The sequence below is a fragment of the Pipra filicauda genome, unplaced genomic scaffold (genome assembly GCF_003945595.2).
Source record: "Pipra filicauda isolate LSUMZ 115617 unplaced genomic scaffold, ASM394559v2 scaffold210_size2929891_pilon, whole genome shotgun sequence".
In the NCBI taxonomy this organism is placed as follows: Eukaryota; Metazoa; Chordata; class Aves; order Passeriformes; family Pipridae; genus Pipra; species Pipra filicauda.
Window position 1 is genome coordinate 1,997,728 of NW_024104322.1, and position 18,243 is coordinate 2,015,970.

An 18,243-nucleotide genomic window follows, 5' to 3' on the forward strand; every position below is an offset into this window, starting at 1 on the left:
TTCCAAATAAAGATTATTTTTATGCATGTTACTCCTCACAGTCTGGGCCTGGAGTTTTGCAAATCAAGCTGTCTCCTTTTCCTTGCCTGTGAAGGAGTGAGAAGGATTGAATTTGCTGTTTCCTGACATTCTCACAGATGTTTCCTATTTCTAGGCCTCATCTAACTTAGTTCATTTTCAGTTCAGTAGGCACTGTTTTCCCTGTTTCTGCTTCCATAAACAATCACTGAAGGTTCCATTTTGTCAGCTGAGACAAAACAGGTCAGTGCACGCTAGGTTGATACAGAATTACCCAGTGTCAGAATATTTCTCTGATCTTCAAAAATAACATCCTTTTTATATGAATTTCATGAATTACTGTGAGCCATCTGTTTTTATGATTGCCTGATTCCATAAGATCACACATTACTTTTTCATAATTAATGCACCAATATTAATGACTATACATTACTTTAAATCAAAATAGAGGAAAAGAATTAAGCAAGTCCCACATCTGCTCATGAAATTAATACAATATTAGCTGTGAGCTAAACTTGTCAGAAGATTGAGCTGGTTTAATCAAGATTTATCAACAGAGCTTCCAGATGGAAGAACACTAACTTTTAGTTAGCACTTTCTTCTTTGGACTTTGTTCAAAAGCTAAACTAACCTTGTCTCTTGGGGCAATGCAAAATAAGCAATAAAATGTCTTCTCTATGTAACCAAGAATAATTCTTCGTGTGACTAAAAGATGTTTGTGCTTTAACACATACATATTTTGGGAATGGTTTAATAAAACCAAAACTACAGTGGCCTAATTCTGAAATGTTTTCTATATTGAATAGACAAATATTTATACATGTAACAAAATCATGGCATGGGAAAGACATCTTTATTCAGCACTTATATGAATCAATGACAGGAATAAATTCTCTGATGTCATACAGTTACTCCATTCCTTCAGAGCAAGAACCAGCTTTTCGAATTGCCTTCTTGGGAATGGAAAACATGGACCATTCATACTGCTGCTTCTTGTATCAGTGGCTACTTCTTCCTTTTCTCTATGTGAGGTGTAACAATCTGAAGTTTATTTATGTAAGAAAAACCCTTAGGAAAATTGAGCTTTCTAAGTAAGGCACATCTTGTTTTTATTTGTATGTAATTTCAACTGAAATGGCTAATACACTATTAGAACAGAGAAGAGCACTGCCAGAGCTGTTCTGCCTTGTAAGAACTTATCAGCCTTACCCTTTTATTCTGTTTTACTTTCTGAGATACTGGCTGAGTTGAACCAATTACATTGTTTTCAGAGTCACATGTTAGACGAGACTGCTGTGATCCATCCTCGCCAGTGTGGGTACAGAAATGGTATATGAGCGCAGTTAAGAAGGAAGGGAACTGCTTTGTGAAAGTCAGTGGTAATTTAGATGTATCTCCAACTACAATCTGAGGTGCTGTTTTGACAGCTTCAGACTCTCTAAGGCAAAGGTGTCACACTTCCCTGTGGTCCCTCTGGTCACTTGCTTCCTCCCACCCCTTGATGTCAACCCTGGCAGAATGAACTCATCGTAACAGGTAAACCAGCAGAATATTATCCTTGCCTAGGTTTCCTGCTGGCTTAGACAGTAATATTGCCATCACTAACTGATTCAAGCATTGAGAAAAACTGTTGGGGGATGGGGTTAAACAGGATGATTTGGAGAAAAAAGAGGTAAAGAAACCAAAGTCATCCATGCAAGATGAAACCCACTGGCAAAAGTCCTTTGCATTATGCCACAGCTCGGTAAATCAAAACACTACTGACTGAGCATCCAGATTGTCTTTGGGTCCTATAAGTAATTTGGTTTAGCTATTTGGTTGGGTTTCTACAACCCAAAGGGGCTTTCAAGGTTATTCTCTTCTGAGGGCCTACAAATAGTCTTGCTTTTGATGAAAAACTCTAAGAGAAAATTGTATGCCTAATAACAGCTGAGACAGCCAAAGTGAGCAACATTTCTTGGAACCTTACTTAATGGTTAAACCCACTGGAGAGGCCCTCCTGCCACCTGTGCTTGGCTCCAACAGATGTCCAGAGACCCTTCCAAGCTCAGCTGTTCTGTGATTCTGTGAAAATGAGTTAAACTATTCTGGCCGCAAGGCTGTAAATACTCACCAAGCTAGAGGTGATCTGGCCAGAAGCAGTGTGATTAACTGTGTATCAAAGATAAAAAGAAATTGCTGTCTCTAAAGGATGAATCACATCACCCTAAGACCGGTGTGTAAGTAAGCCAGATGAATTTTGCCACTGACCATAAAGGGAGCTCAGAGTGACTAGCTGTGACTCATGCATTTAATGCCTACACATCTAAAATTAAATGATGAAAAGCTCTTGCTTAATAATGAGAGACAACTGTATCTGCCTTCAGAGGAAGTACAGGAAGTTGTAGACTACCCTACTATCTCCCTTTATACCTGAGAAATAATGATGACTGGACAGATTTCTACTGAGAATGATCTGTGGTAAAGCAGTGTCTGTTACCAGCAGCAGCACTGCTGTTACACCACTCACACCTCCCATTGTAGCTCTTTTCTCACCAGTACTTGTGTTTTGTTCTTTTATTTACCTATTCTATGTTTGATGTTTGTTCTGTTTATTATTTTTCTTCAGATTGCTGCTGCTTGTCAATTCCAGAAACATCCACAGTCTGTCTGACCGAGGCTTTTTTAGATTGGTTCAGAATTAAAAATTACCTGCCTCTTTAGTCATTAGCTTCCTACTGATCAGAGAGCAACCTGCTGTTCATCCAAAGTGAGGCACATTGACTGCTGAATAGAAATGCAGCAAAGAGATTGGTAGTTAGTAGAGCAGGTAGTTTAGAGAGGCTTAAAAAAGCCTGCTCCAGGCTGTGTGGAACTGTGCAGCAATGTTGGTGATGTGCCATGTGACATGGTCTCTGCCACCAGCTGGAGGAAGCACATAGAAGACCTCAACCCTCATGGCAGTCTGGAGGGCAGGTGGACGCGTCGTGGCCAGGTGAGAGGCTGAAGGGCATCTGGGATGGGTTTAATGGTGGCCTCACCTGTGGGAGGTGTGCTCTGTTCAGGCTGACAGGTGAAGGGGTCATGAGGTGAGCTGACTGACTGCACACCATCATGGAGGAAGAAAACATCACTGGCTCTTCCCAAACACCTTATAGAGGCAAGAGCCTGAGCCACACAAAGAGTCAGCATGGCATGAGGCTATGCCTGAACCCATGGTGGATGGAGACTCCCACAGAGGGAAAAACTGGGAGTTTACGCCTTCTGGCACCAATAGAATGGGTCCTCTTCTGCCCTCAGATCTGAGCTTACAGTGCCCTGAGAGTCAACAAAGGGGCACAAGGTCCACTGAGGAGACTCTAGAGCTTAAAATACGCATTAGCACCAAGATGAAGTGGTAGGTGATAATCTTCTTTACATGCTACTTCTAGCATGTACTTTTCCTCTCTTCAGATTGCTGTTTCCTGGTTATTATTTCTCCATCTATATTCACAAATACCTATAGAGCCCATCCACACAAATTCATACAGAAAGGGTTTTTATGACAAGCATGGGTTCCTGTATCAGGAATGGGGACTGCTGGCAAAGATCAGGCCCATTTTGAGGTGGCGAACTTGGTGGCACCTCAGTAAAGTGGTGTAGGAGTTTGCAGCTAAGTGAGGAAACAGAGGTCAGTAACTGTTAGCCCAAGAGGCAAGGTGGTGGGAACAAGCAAGCCCTTGTGAAGGATTAAAGAGGGCAAGAGTTCCCACCCATACGCAACTGCACACAGCTTGGGGGAATAAGAAAGGCTGTGCATGCAGACACAGAACTATGGCATCACAGTTGCTAACTGCTGGGACAACTCAAATGACAGGACATCACTGATGGATGGACACAAGATCTGTAGAAAAAACAGGAGAAGAAAAGAGGAGAGGGCATTGCTGAATATGTGAAGGAGTAGTTTGAGTGTGTGGAGGTCTTTGGAATAAGCAAAGAGACTGGGTGAGGACTTATGAGTCAGGGTCAGAGAAGAGACCACTGAGGGCAGCACTGTAGTCAGGAAGTAAATGAACCTTTTTTAAGCAACTCAAATCAGACTCCGGTTCTTATGGGAGACTTTGTCTTTTCTGAAGGGGGCAACGCAGCGGGATCACAATCTAGGAGGCATCTGGAGGTTGTCAGGGACAACCTCTGACCACATATTTTAGGGGTACCAACCATGAACTTGAACAAGAAAAACTGCTTGGCAATGTGATAATCAATGGCAGCCTTGGCTGTAGGGACCGGGAAACAGTGGAGTTCAAAATCCCAAAGGAGGAGGAGAAAGGTGAATATACAGACCTCATCCTCAGGAGACCAGGTTTTGCCTTCTTCAAGGAACTGATACATGGGATCCTGGGAGAGAAATCTCTGAAAGCAAAAAGGAGTTCAAGAGACCTGGCAGGTCATTAAGGGAAACCACCAAGTGCAAAACCGGTCTATCTTAATACTCAGGAAAATGATCAGATGTTTCAGAAGACCACTTTTCCTAAACAGGAAACACAGCTATGCTCCAGTGTAAAAAAGGCATTATACAGATTATACAAGCCTGCAAGGGCAGGCTACTAAGGAGAATACAGAAACATTGCCCGGACATGAAAGGATGGTGAGCTATTTGATGCCACCTTTGCCTCAGTCTGCACCTGGCCAGGTGCTTCATGCTGGCCTCTGTGCTTAGAGCGAGGATTTAAGAAGAGAACCATCAACAGTGGAAAGGAATAGAGTCAAGTATCTTTAAGAAATATTTATTCATACAGATCCATGGGATCAGGTGATATGCATTTGATTGCCTGCCATCATCACTGTAAGGCTGCTTCACACTATTTTTGAAAGACTGTAGAAATCAGAAGAGGTCCTGCTGACTGAAGAAAGGCTAATGTTGCATTCATCTTAAGATCTTGTTGATTGGAGGAACGGCAATCTGGTCAGACACGATTTGGCCCCTGGGAATATCACAGAACATGTCCTTTTGAAAGCTATTTCTGGTCACAATAAGGTAAAGAACGTGATTGGGAATAGGCAGCATGGTTATAGCAAGAGTATACCATAGTTAAAAAATCCAGTGCCAAATGCCTTTTACAATGAAAGAACATCTGTCAATGTGAAGAGGACAGTGGATGTCATCTGCCTTGTCTTTAGCAAGGCCTTGAGAAGATCTCCCACAGCATTCTTGTATCTATGAGATACAGCCTAGGTGTTTGACAGCTGTTTGACTACCCGATGTTTCTACTCCTCGGCTGGGATAGAGTCAATTTTCTCCACGGTAGCTGGTATGGGGCTGTGTTTTGGATTTGCGCTGAAAACAGTGTTGGTAACACAGGGATGTTTTAGTTACTGCTGAGCAGTGCTTACACAAAGTCTTTTCTGCTCCTGACACATTTCCCCTTTCAGTGAGGAGGCTGGGGGTACACAAAAAGCTTGGAGGGAAGGCAGTCAGGACAGATGACCCCTACTGACCACAAAGATATTCCAGATCATATGATGTGCTCAGCAATAAAATTGTTGGGGCCTGGCTGAGCATCAGTCAATTGGTGGTAACTGTTTTCTTTTACATCATCAAGAAATAATTCTTGGATTTTATTTTCCTTTCTCTTTGTTTGGTTTTTTCCCTTACATTTTTTAAATTTGTTTTTAGGTATTACGTTGTCTTTATGTCACCCATAGGTTTTCTTCACTTTTACCTTCTGATTCTCTCCCCATAGCACTGATGGGGAGTGAGTCAGTGACTGCTTGGGGATAAGTTGCCACTTGGGGTTAAACCACAACAATTGGTTAAGAAAAAGTCTGCTTCTTCAAACTAACTCCATACTGGGTTGTGAAGATAAAAAAAAAAAAAAAAAGACTGCAGCCACTAAGTCAAGGGAAGTGATTCATCACCTCAACTTGGCACTCATTAAACCACTCTCAGTGTGGACCCCCACTGTGTAGGGCCCCACATTCAGTTTGGGACCTCTTAGCACATTAAAGACATTGACCAACTGGAGAGACTTCAGCAAAGAGCCACAAAGATTACAACTGTCTAGAGCATTTGCCTTGTGAAAAGAGGCTGAGGGACCTAAGCTTGCTCACCTTCTTCTGAAGAGGTAGCTTCAGGGCAACTTAGGGACCACCAAGAGGATAGAGCCAGGCTCTTTACTAAGTTGTGGTGGGAAAATGACAACCAGTGCCCATAAACTGAAAGATGGGATATCCTCACTCATACAAGGAAAACATTATAATTAAGCACTGGAGTGGGTTGCACAGAGGGGTTGCATGAACTCCATCCCTGGAGGTTTCCAAGACCCAAGAGGACAAAGCCTTGAGCAATACAGTCTGATTGTTGACCCTGATCTGATCTGGAGGCTGGAGTAGATGAGCAGGAGGACCCTTTCAATCTGAATGATTCTGTGAAATATTCTTTTTCCCCTCCATCATTTGTATGCTGTGACAAATCATGGGTAACGTGAATGAGAGTGAACATAACTGCGAATGGAGAGGGTCCCACTCCAATCCATGCAGCAGCAGTTCCAGAAATCTTATCTGGCTTTTCAAACTCAATTCTTACTTTCATTTACAGGTGGGAGCCTTAAAAATACTTACAAAAAATAAGCATTTTGAGAAAAGTGTCACTTTCCCTTCGCTGACACTCAAAGTATGCCAAGATTACAACCTGTGTAATTCTAAGATCTCACTGTAGTGGGATGATCTGCTTCTCACAAGGTTCACCTTCCTTTCAAAAGAGAAAAGAAAATCATTAATTTTCCCACAAAAAAAAATAGTGATGGCAATCATGGTAAAATTTCATCCTTAGTTATACTAGAGTTTCAAAACAGAAGATATATTCCAGCTATACTATGCTTATACAGGGTTTATGGTTTAAATTGTAATTATCTCTGAAACCTAATTTAAAATCACTGGCATTTTATAATGATCGTCCAAAGACATGAAAGTCTGCAAAGCAACTGGAGCATTCGTAGGCTTTACAACAAGACTTCTTTTAATGTAATTATAGCAATTAAGATCCTACTATTAATAATTTTCTTTTCAGATTAACAAGCCACTTATGTAGTACAATATAAAGAGGCTTCTAATTACAGTGACAACATTGTGATTTTTGAAAACTGTTTGATAATGCGTGATAAACGACTGACAACTTGCATTAAGATGTTTTAGTAATCCTGCATAGATCTGATATTTGATAATCCTATTTTGAAGACATGATTTGAATTGCAAATTGAATTTAAAGGAAAATACAGCATTCTTCTGCCAAAAGGAATCTTTATTTGCAGTGCTGGGCAGACCTTTAAAAGCATAGCAGCACTTGATTAAAAAAGTCTGTAATTTGTTGCTATTTGATTTATCTGGCCATGTGACACAAACCACACTGGTGACAGAAAAACTTCTCTTAATAACGTCAGTGTATCAAAATCTTAAGTGAACTATCTGGTTTAAACAAAGCATCCTCTCAATAGATAAGCTAATCCAGAAGAAATAAATAAATATAAGTTATTTGACTTAATTAACATCAGAAAATAACAAAATGTTGGAAATTAATCTCTATTTAATTGCTCCAGAGCAATGTATCTTTTTTCGGTATTTATGAAATTACCTTGCTGCATATGAAACTCCTGGATTCTTGATTTTTTTTATTAATTTTTTTTCAAATGTCACATGGGTTTAAGGAAGAGTTATTCTTCAAATTTTAGACATGAATACTGAGATACAGAAAGGTCAGATTTTTCAAAAGAGTAAGGTTTAAAGAATGTTAGCTGACTCTTCTGAAATTTTTATCCCCAACGCATTATTCAGAGTCATGTAACCTTTTCAGGTTGCTGAGGCTAGGGTGAATGGTTGCTGAACTACATGGTATAGACAGGCTTCAAACTGAGCTACCAAACTGAGAAGTTTTTGAGAACACAATTTTTCAGAAGCTTATATTACTATAAAATTATAATTAAATTCACCTGTTCTTTAAAAAACATGAAAAGAGAAACTCCAGACTTACTTTCCGCAAAAATTCAAGTATTCATTGCACAGATTAGAAATATTAGAAAAAAAACCAAACCAAACCAAACCAAACCAAACAAACAAACAAAAAAAGACCAGCCATTTTCAGAGGACATTTACAAAACCGAGGAAATTTACAATATACAAGGGTATATTTTCTTCCCAGACCTTATCCACTAGTGAATAATAAAATTGCCAGGAATTATAAAAATTGCCTAGTTTATATATTCGAAGTGTGACTACACTCACAATTATCCCATATTAAATGGAATGGGTAATTATACATAAGCAGGAGTTACTCCTTCAGAACAGGGTTTCTGCACAAAAAGGGATATATCAGAAAGAGAACGTTTCTTGTCCAAGCTGTTCTGTTCTATACAAAATATTTTAAGTACATGGTGAGACAGAATGCTTCCTTATCCTAGAGGTTATAGGATTGGTGTGGGAGATTCACTATAAAAAGAAAAAATATTAGACAAGGATGTCCTATATTTCACCTACAGTTGAAGACCCTAACCACAAGACTATCCAACAGGAGACCCATATATCCACTTAGGTTGAAACACCTGAATTATCTGGCATTAACAACAAACCAACTTCTTTCTCTCCTCTACCATTCCACCTCCATTAAAAAAAAAAAAACAAAAACAACAACTTTTAAAAGGAGAATTATGCTGCGTAGGATGTGAAGCAGCAAAGTTTTAATCTCAAATGGTTGATGCTTAATAAAGTTATAACAAGGTGAAAATAGACCCTGTACCAGGAATAGCCTTGGCTATTGTACTGTATTTTTGTCACATTTTTGTAGGGGAAAAACAAGCAAAGAAGTGAATGAAAAAAGCATTGAGAGGTAGGCGTGTACATGGGCACACTGAATGCTGGCTTTCTTTTCTTGTGTACCTTCTTGTATATACTCCCTTAGTAACTGACAAATACAAAATGCTATGAAGCTATATTAAAATATTTTTTTTGAGAATGGAAGGCAAAACATGGATGGGAAAAGTAAACTAAGACTTCAGTCACTCCATATAAGGGAGTGAGAAGAAGACAGAAACCAAATAACAGAGCAGCAAAGGGTAAGAAAAGGCACACATAGAAAAGAAAAAGGAAAATGTATGAAAACATCTAATCTGATGAACTCTGTTGTTCATACTGTTTCTTTTTATTAATGTCTTGTGAAACCTTTAGTCTTTACCGGTAAAGGAGTACAGCTGATGTATATATAAAACAGCTGTAAGAAATTGTGTTGTAATATTTCATACCTAATACACACAGAAGACGTACATCATTCAGACAATGAAGAAGTCAAAAACACAAAATGAGATACAACATCAACAGTTTCTGTTTTCTTCAGCACTCGTATCATATTCTATCCAACAGCTTTTGAGACAGCAATATACCCATTGTTCATTAGATGTAGATACTTGACCAGTGAACGACAGGGTTTTCAGTATTTAGCTTACATACTGTAAAAATTTTACTGTTTTCTATTGAACAAGCAGAATCTAGACAGTACTGTATTTCAAGACATGCAAACATGCTGATAATCTTTGGGATTCACAGACTTCTTTCTTGGTCTGTATAACAAACAGCTTCCCAGTTATACAGTATAGAAGACATGAATTCTAGTGTCTCCTGAACAACCAGCCCTCCATGTTTGTCTCTGCCTATCCACCTTCAAGACCCAATCCCTAATCCCTTCTGGCATAATTTTGTTGTAAAGCTGTCTCACAGCTCTATTTAATAATCCTTCCAATTCTGCTTCTACAATGACTTCTCCTGTTATCTGGCTCCCTCACTTTGAAGTGCCATGAAAACTTCTCTGCTCCCAGCTACACCATCGTGCCCTTCTCCTTCTGCTCCCTCTGGTATTTGATTTCTTTCACAACAAGTTCAGCTCACCTAACTGACAGAAAACTAAATAATCAAAAGATTAATACATTTTTTCTGGTTACAGAGTTGAACTGTCTACTCAAGGAATTGGAGAAGGACCAGAGATGGCACAAGGAAAAGTCATAAGACTGGACAAAGGGCAGAAAGGAAGGAAGGAGCAAAAATCAGAAGTGCTGCTTTAACCAAAAATGGCTGATAGTTAGGATCAGATGTCTTCTCTAAATGCTCCTCAGTCACATAACTACTGAACGATTTTTTTAGTCCCATGGAAACTGACTATTTCTCCCCAAAACACACTTGTTAATGGTATGCAAGCCATCAAACCACTTGAAGTCAATAGCACTATCGTGGCTGTGTAAAGCTAAACACATAGACAAAGTACTTGTAGGACAAAGCCTAAGAAAGATCAAATGCAGTAAGCACATATAAGCATCTGCCTGGCTGAACTCATGCCTTTGTAGGCTCTTTGCCCCAGAAAACAAAAATCAAGTTTTCTGAAAGCCTTTGGAAAATCTTTTTTTATTTGTTGAAAATGCAGTTTGCTTTACTTCTCGAGACAATGACACCTTTTTTGCAGTGAATACCACTCCTGCAGATGAGATCTGTTGAGCCACGCTTTTCATCTGTTTCAGAGCTAGCAAACCTCTACAACAAAGGCCTCTAAGTCAAACAGCAAAATGCAACAGCCAAAGTGAATGGCATACCACAGATATAAATTACACCTTTTTATTTTAAATGAAAGCACAAATGTAGGGAAATTCTCTCTGTAGTTGATTTATTAATCTCAACTAGCATTCCCATCTGCTGGATTAGGGTCTAAACTTGTATTTCAATAGAGGCAGCAAGTTCTAGACTCATAGCAAGGACATATTACTTAAGACATTATTATATGAAGAAAGATTAGAGTGCAGTAGAAAATCATACAGGACTTAAAAAAACAGAAGTGGCAAGCCCAAGCAGGAAGTTTACTTATTGTAGTTTAGATAATTGTCCTAATTTTAATTTTTCTTCCTTAATACCATACATACCATCAGAAACTATAAAACATTCCCACTGAGACTAATCCTTTGACAAGATGTAAGTTACTGGGTAAGATCTCAGGTGGCTACCTTTTCAGCTGGGCTAAGAGTGGATTTGATCAGCGACAAAAAAAGGTGTTCGACCTATCAAAGTGACAACTTGGAGACCTATGACCCTAATGACAACCAAAATTCATTTAAGAGAAAAAATTGTGCTTGCAGAGCCAAGCCAGAAGATTTTTTGATGGCTCTAAAAGGAGTCCGTTATGCAGAAAGGCTGATGATCAGTGCCTGTTTCCTAAGACTTAACAGGCTTGCTTTTCTCAGAAATGGGTGGCAAGTATCGCAAGATACTGTAATTATGAACAGACATATAAAGAATTCAATTACCTAGTAATGTTCCTTGGCATTTGTAGTCATAAAAGCATGATCTCATATACTGTAACTACTTTCTTTCAGCAGTGTTAGACATCATCTCTGCAAGCCTCAGCTGAAGTTATTAAATATACATTATAGCAAAAGAGTTGCTATGATTCTGTCCAGATGGTACTTAAGTTATCCCTCTCTAGACATATACAATCTTTATGTAAATTATTACTAATGGAAAATCTGAGAACCACAGAACCTTTGCTGGAGCTTTCTTGCATGGGAAAGAAGCCAAACAAGTGTTCACAACATTATATGGTCAGCAGAGCTCTATAGGAAATTAGTTCCCATCCCTTAATTTTTTGAGAGTATAAATAAAAAATTGTGTTGCTTTGCATTGGAACAAAACCAAGAATGTTCCAAGTGAGAAACCTGACAGAAACAGGCTTTGCCCTTTACTGAACTAAGTACTCCCACAGTGAAAGAATTCACCAAGGTTACATTCTTCTAGTCTGAGCCAGGCAGAGCAGGGTCTATGATTTTGTGATCAGATATTGGTCTTCTGCAACTCATGTAAATACCTTAATCCTAAGTGAGATGGAAATTATTTTCCTGTGTTCCCTACTGTGATAAGAAATTCCATTCCTAGTGCTTGAATTCCTGCAGAAAGTCTTGATTTCAAAGAACTGGTCTGTTCTCATGACAAAATACAAAACTGTTTGTCATAAAATTTCTAAATAATTCCAGTTTAAAAATTTTGCCTCTGGACATTGAGAGACCTCTGACGTAATTCACAACAATAAAAAATGGTTAAACTCATTGACTTAGATACCATGCTAATAGATAAACATCAAATTTTTGATCTCTCTCCAGATGGAAAATACAAGTATGTAGATAGCTGTTCCAAATCAAAGTAAAATATTCAAATCCAACTGAAATTATAATAAGGAAGAATGGTGGCAACAGAATTCCCTAAAATAAACCTGTATTTGCATTTTGCTATTTTTTCATATCTTTAGATGACATATATCTTTAGATGTCAAAAATCAAATCACAGAATATACAAAATCGTTGAGGTTGGCAATGACTTCTGGAGGTCATTGTCCAACCCCCTGCTCATGCAGGGCCACCTACAGCAATTTGCACAGGACCATGTCCAGCCAGCTTAAGAATATCTTTGGAGACTCCACAATCTCCCTGGACAACCTGTGCCAGTGCTCAGTCTCCCTAACAGAAAAAAAAGTGTTTTCTGATCTTCAGATGGAGCCTTTTGTGTCTCATTTTGTGCCCACTGCCTCTGATCCTGCCTTTGGGCACCACTGAAAAGGGCTTAGCTCCATCCTCGTTTCACTCTCCCTTCAGTTACTTACAAACATTGAAGACTCCTCTGAATCTTCTCTAGGTTAAACAGTCACAGCTCTCTCAGCCTTTCCTCATGTAAGAGATGCTCTAGTTTCTTAATCACACATGCTGTCCATTACTGGGCTCTTTCCAGTATACCTGTTGCTCTTTTGTACCAGGGACCTCAGAACTGGACATAATACTTCAGATACGGTGCTGGATAGAGGGCAAGGATCACTTCCCTCAACCTGCTGGAAACACCTCTAATGCAGCCCAGGAGATCATACGCCTTCTTTGCTGCATGGGCACATTGCTAATGCATGATCAACCTGGTGTTCACCAAGACCCCCAGGTCCTCTTCTGCAAAGCTGCTTTTCAGCTGCTCAGCCCCCAGGAGGTACCGGTGCCTGGGGTTGTTCCTCCCCAGCTGCAGAGCTCTGCAATTCCTATTGTATGTCCTGAGGTTCCTGTCAGCCCATTTCTCCAGTCTGTCCAAATCGCTATAGATGCCAGTATGACCCTCTGGTGTGTCTGTTACACTATTTTGCATCATCAGCAAACTTACTCTGATCCAACACCCAACCGATAAAGATGCTTGTCTCATCTACCAAGCCAGTCATCATAAAACGCTATCAAGTTGGTCAAGCATGACTTGGTAAATCCATGCTAACCACCTTTTTGTTCTTTACATGCCTGAAAACAGTTTCTGGGATTAGCTGCTCCATCACCATCACAGGGATAAAGTTGAGGTTGACTGGCCTTGGTCCTCCTTCTTCTGTTTATTTTTGAAGATAGGAGTGAAATTTGCTTTCCTTCAGTCTCCAGGCATCTCTCCCTGTCACCATGATAAATCCAAAACTATCAACTGGTCTCACAATGGCATCATCCAGCTTCCTTGGCAGTCATGGGTACCTCCCATTAGGACCCACAGACTTACATATGTCCAATCTGCTTGTGTATGCCCTGACCTGATCCTCTTCCACAAAGGTATGTCTTCCTTGTTCCAGTCTTTCCCCTTGGTCTCTGGGATTTCTGAAGGCCAGTCTTATTAGTAAAGACTGAGGTGAAGGTGGCAATGCCTTTTGCATGTCCCGTGTCATAAGGGCCCCTTCCCCATTTAGCAGCAGGTCCACATTTCCCCTACTCTTCCTTTTGCTACTTGTGTACTCAAGAACTCCATCTTGTTGCTTTTGACATCACTTCTCAGGTTCAACTACAGGTGGGCTTTGGCTTTCATGAACATATCTTTGCACGCTCAGACAGCACCTCAGTATTCCTCCCAGGTTACCCATCCCTGCTTTCATCTTCTGTAAACTCCCTTTTTATGTTTGAGTTTTGCCAGGAATTCCTTGTTCATCCATGAATGAAATATTTATGGAAACTTACTACACAATAAGCTTTTCAAAGAACAAGAAGTGTATCTCTGGATTTACTTAGTATTTTTCTGACACCATACTTCTAATTTTTTATAATATAATTTATTATTCATTTTGGGCAGGTGTTGAGGGTTTGGGTTGCTTTTTGGGTTTTTTTTTTTTTTGTCTAAGTAAATTTACCTCAATTAGAGATTTAATAATTCAGGAACCTTTTTCAGGGTGGCATGGTTGCAACTATTGATTTTGTGACTGGGACTGAAAAGCAGAGATGAAATAAAGAATTAGCTCCATTCTCTAGTACATAATTTCTGAGTTATATCCAATAAATTACTTAAAAGCCTAAAAGTTCATGGAGCAGTCCCATAATTCAGAACAGACTCCAAGCCATGAAGCACACTGAGCAAAAAAGAAATTATAGTCAGCAAACAGCTGTCTCCCAACTTAGTGGAATCTCTTATACTTGATAGAAAATATCTCTGCCTGTTGGGAAACACAACCTCCTCCTATCTCAGTTTTTTCAAAGAACAAAGAACAGCTTACTTTTTACTTTCAGAAGAAGTCTTCTTTTTATTGCTTTCTCCCCTTTTCTTTATCCCCTAATACTTTCCACAAGGTGGAAGATACAGGTTCAGGTTCCTCTTCTGATCGGAGGAAGCTTTGATTGTCCCAGCAAGTGCCATAATCATGAAGCTACAGCCCATTTTTCCACCATTTTGCTTTCCCACTATTTCAAGAACCAAAAAGTCACAGGGACAGTCAGGGCGAACAAGGAAGAGTACGACTGCAGCCTGTGCTAAAGGTTCTTTAGATAATAAGTCTCAGCTGTAAAACTGTAAGTTTCTCCAAAATCTGGCCAATGTCAGTCTTGGGACTGCATAGCCACTTAGAAGACCTACACTGTCACTACTTCGGTGGAGCCTTTTTTCTCTTCTGTACAGTGGCGCTACTTCAAAAGCATAGTTAACACATCTCATTTAACTGTGTAGCCAAAGTCTAGTAGCTAGGCCACAGTCCTAACAGATGGAAGCTGTAGTTTGATTCCCCATCAGGCTGAGGAAAGTTTGCATCCTTGTAACCCGACTTGGGGGAAAGTTCACTATATACTTGGGCTTTATAGAAAAGCAGGGCAGCCTCTTCTCGCTATATTCTTTTTAAAAAGCAATAGCTGTTCCCAAACTTCACAAGGTTCTTAAATCAGCCTTTATTTCATGCATGGTCTGAAACTTCCTAATACATTAAGCCTCTTTGAAGAGTGAAATACAACGAAGTTTAGTCTCTAGATCTTGAATAGGCCAAGCATGAAACAACTATCAAATTACTCCGTCAAAATTCACAGAATCTCAAATGTGAGACAGTAAAAATGGAGAACTAAGTATACACTTACCTGGGAAGCAGATAGTCAGCAATGCCCCAAAACTTACAACTTTTGATTTCTGCACCCAAGTTCTCTTCTGTTTTTTTATTGGACCTGCCACAAGGCATACCACGTAACTCTCCGTTGTTTTATTCAATTAGATATAAAAAGGCAAATGTTATTGCTTTCTCAAACTGAAATGTTTTTTAACACTCATATTTATATTACATTTCAGATTATACTTACAAAAAAAATCTTAAAAGCACTTCTAACATATGAAGCACTAAGTAAACAGCACAACTAGAAGAATTTAACTGGAAGCTAGTCTGAAATATTTGCTTCAAAAGTTTAAACAGAAGAACTGTTTGTTAAATAACAGCTTTTCTAGAAACAAATTTTCAGCACTGCTAAGTCACTATGACACTATCTCTCATTCAAGGATGGACTTATAAATCATCTATATAACCTACATAACTAATGCTTGGAGAAATATAGTTACTCTAAATACATTTATCATAGTGGTATCTGAGTGCAAAGGAAATTGTAAAACCAGGAAAATGATCCGACAAATCATCCACTCCTTATGTTCCCAGAAGTGTGCATCGTAGAAGTATTAGCCTTTTCCCATCTTCTGCCTGTTGTGTTCATTAACATTGTTGTGGAAAGTTAATGCTGGGATGCATCTTGCTCTTTCTTTAGAAAACACTAATATTTAAATCAGGTATTCAACAATTCCTAGAGAGTTATGAGAAATCCCAGCTCTGTGCCCTGGCACATGTCAATACTGTGCTCCTGGAAACTTCTGAATCCTTAAGGAGAAGAGCCATACAGGATCACATTCACAGGACAGGAACTTATTTCTGCCAGACTAATTAAAGCCATAGAAAACACAAAAACCAGAATCTTAAAATGCACTCTTTATTGATCCAGGTCTCAGAGGAAGTGTGTTCCAACAGCAATCTGCTGGTTTGCAAAACAGAAGTCTTATATTACTGCCTGCATTTTCCATTATATATATGAATTTGTAGGCCTCATACAAAGTCATAGATAGGAAGGTTGTTAAAATTTACTGTATTTCAGTACTAAATGACACAACTGAAAAATGCACAAATCACAACCACAGCATCTCCAACTAAGGAGGTTTAGGAAAAAAAGCAGCAAAATTATTATTAACTAAGCAGTGTCACAGTTTACTAGAGAAAAAAAAAAAGAAAAATGTCACGATCATTATTATGCTCTTATACTTAGGGAGATAAGAATAAGCAAAATACGCTTAAACCATATAAGATTTTCTTTCACTTTTTAGCTTCCTAAAATGAAAATATGTACCTACATCCATTCTCATATGAAAAAGATATAATGAGGACTATGATAGTTTCAATTCTCTGCTTACCACCGTCAAAGGTGCATAGCTAGTCTTTGTAATTGCTGGTGTTTTTCACTATTACATCATCTGACAGCACATTCACTGAAAAGGAATAATGCTCTGCTTAGTCCTTTGATCTTAGCCTGAGAAAGTTATGAGCATTGTTGATATTCAAACTATATGGTCCCAGGTACACCAACATTTCAGGCACCCTAACTTCCCCTGTCTTTTACCCCCAAAACCAGCAGGAAGTGACCACTAAACCAAACAAAACAGAATGAGAACAAGAAAAAAAAAACAAAATTTCAAAACCAACCAAACAAAATACATGCAACAGCTCTTATTATTCTCCTCTGTTCAGAACAGACCTATGCACTAAGCACGGCTGCATTACTTGACAGTCTATGTTCTCTCATTTTTTCCAATGTTACAGCTTGAGCCCACCCTCTATTAGTTGCAAACTGAACTTCTGGGCCAAGGTCTGCTACATAGACTCATCTGTAGGAGCAGTTGGCCCACAACATACACCTGTCCTAGCAAAAAGTCAGAGTTTTGCTTTTAACAGACAACAAACAGACCTCTTCTCATTTTTGCTTTGTTGCCAACATCTTTCAAAAAGTGATGCCAGAAAAAAAAAATTAAACACTGAAAGATAAGCATATTTGGCCTCTGGGGAAGAAACAAGATGACCTAAGACCTACTTGAGAAAAGTTGGTATGTGTGGAGAGAATAGATTAGATTCTGCAGAAGAATGAACAAATAATCTACCAGATTAATCACCACCAATGCCCAGGGTAGCTCTAAAATCTATATGAAGGTTTGTTACTTTTTCCAAAAATCAATATTTTCCAAAAATCATATTTCCAAAAGAAATATGAAGCATTAAAATATTTATGGAAGTATTCAGTCTTGCAAATACTTCATTTTTCTGTCATTTTACATTACACATACATTATAGGTAAAATATATATTATCAGTGACATTCCAGGACTGAACACGTGCATATGAGTTTGAAGACTGGGATCAGAGCCTAAAATTTTTTCATAATATACTCACAGTGCCAACAGGAGAAAAAAACCCTGCTGTTCAGTTCAATGAAAAGAAAAAAAAAATCTGTTATAAAATGTGTGGTAACATATGATGAGATCGGGTTTTGGAGTATCAAAACCTCTTGACTGGATTCAGGTGGAAGAAAATCCACTTTGGCAAAACCACTTAATTTCCTGCAGATGTAAGGGGGGTGAGAGGGAGCAGAATTAGGCCACAGAACCTGCATCAAAGAGCAGTTCTATTGTAATCTCGGGTGACTGGGCTGGGCAGACGGTTGGCAGGGTGGTCCTGTCCCAGTCACCACGCATCCCAGCTGCCATACCTCTGCCAGGGCCACCACCTGCACACAGCCCCTCTGCAAATGGGCACAACCACTGCTCCTCCATGGCCTCGATGAGAGCTCAGCCCCTGCAAGGTGACATTTTAACTGTGTTTCCAGAGATGTGCACAGCCTGTCCCCAATGTAGCCCAAGC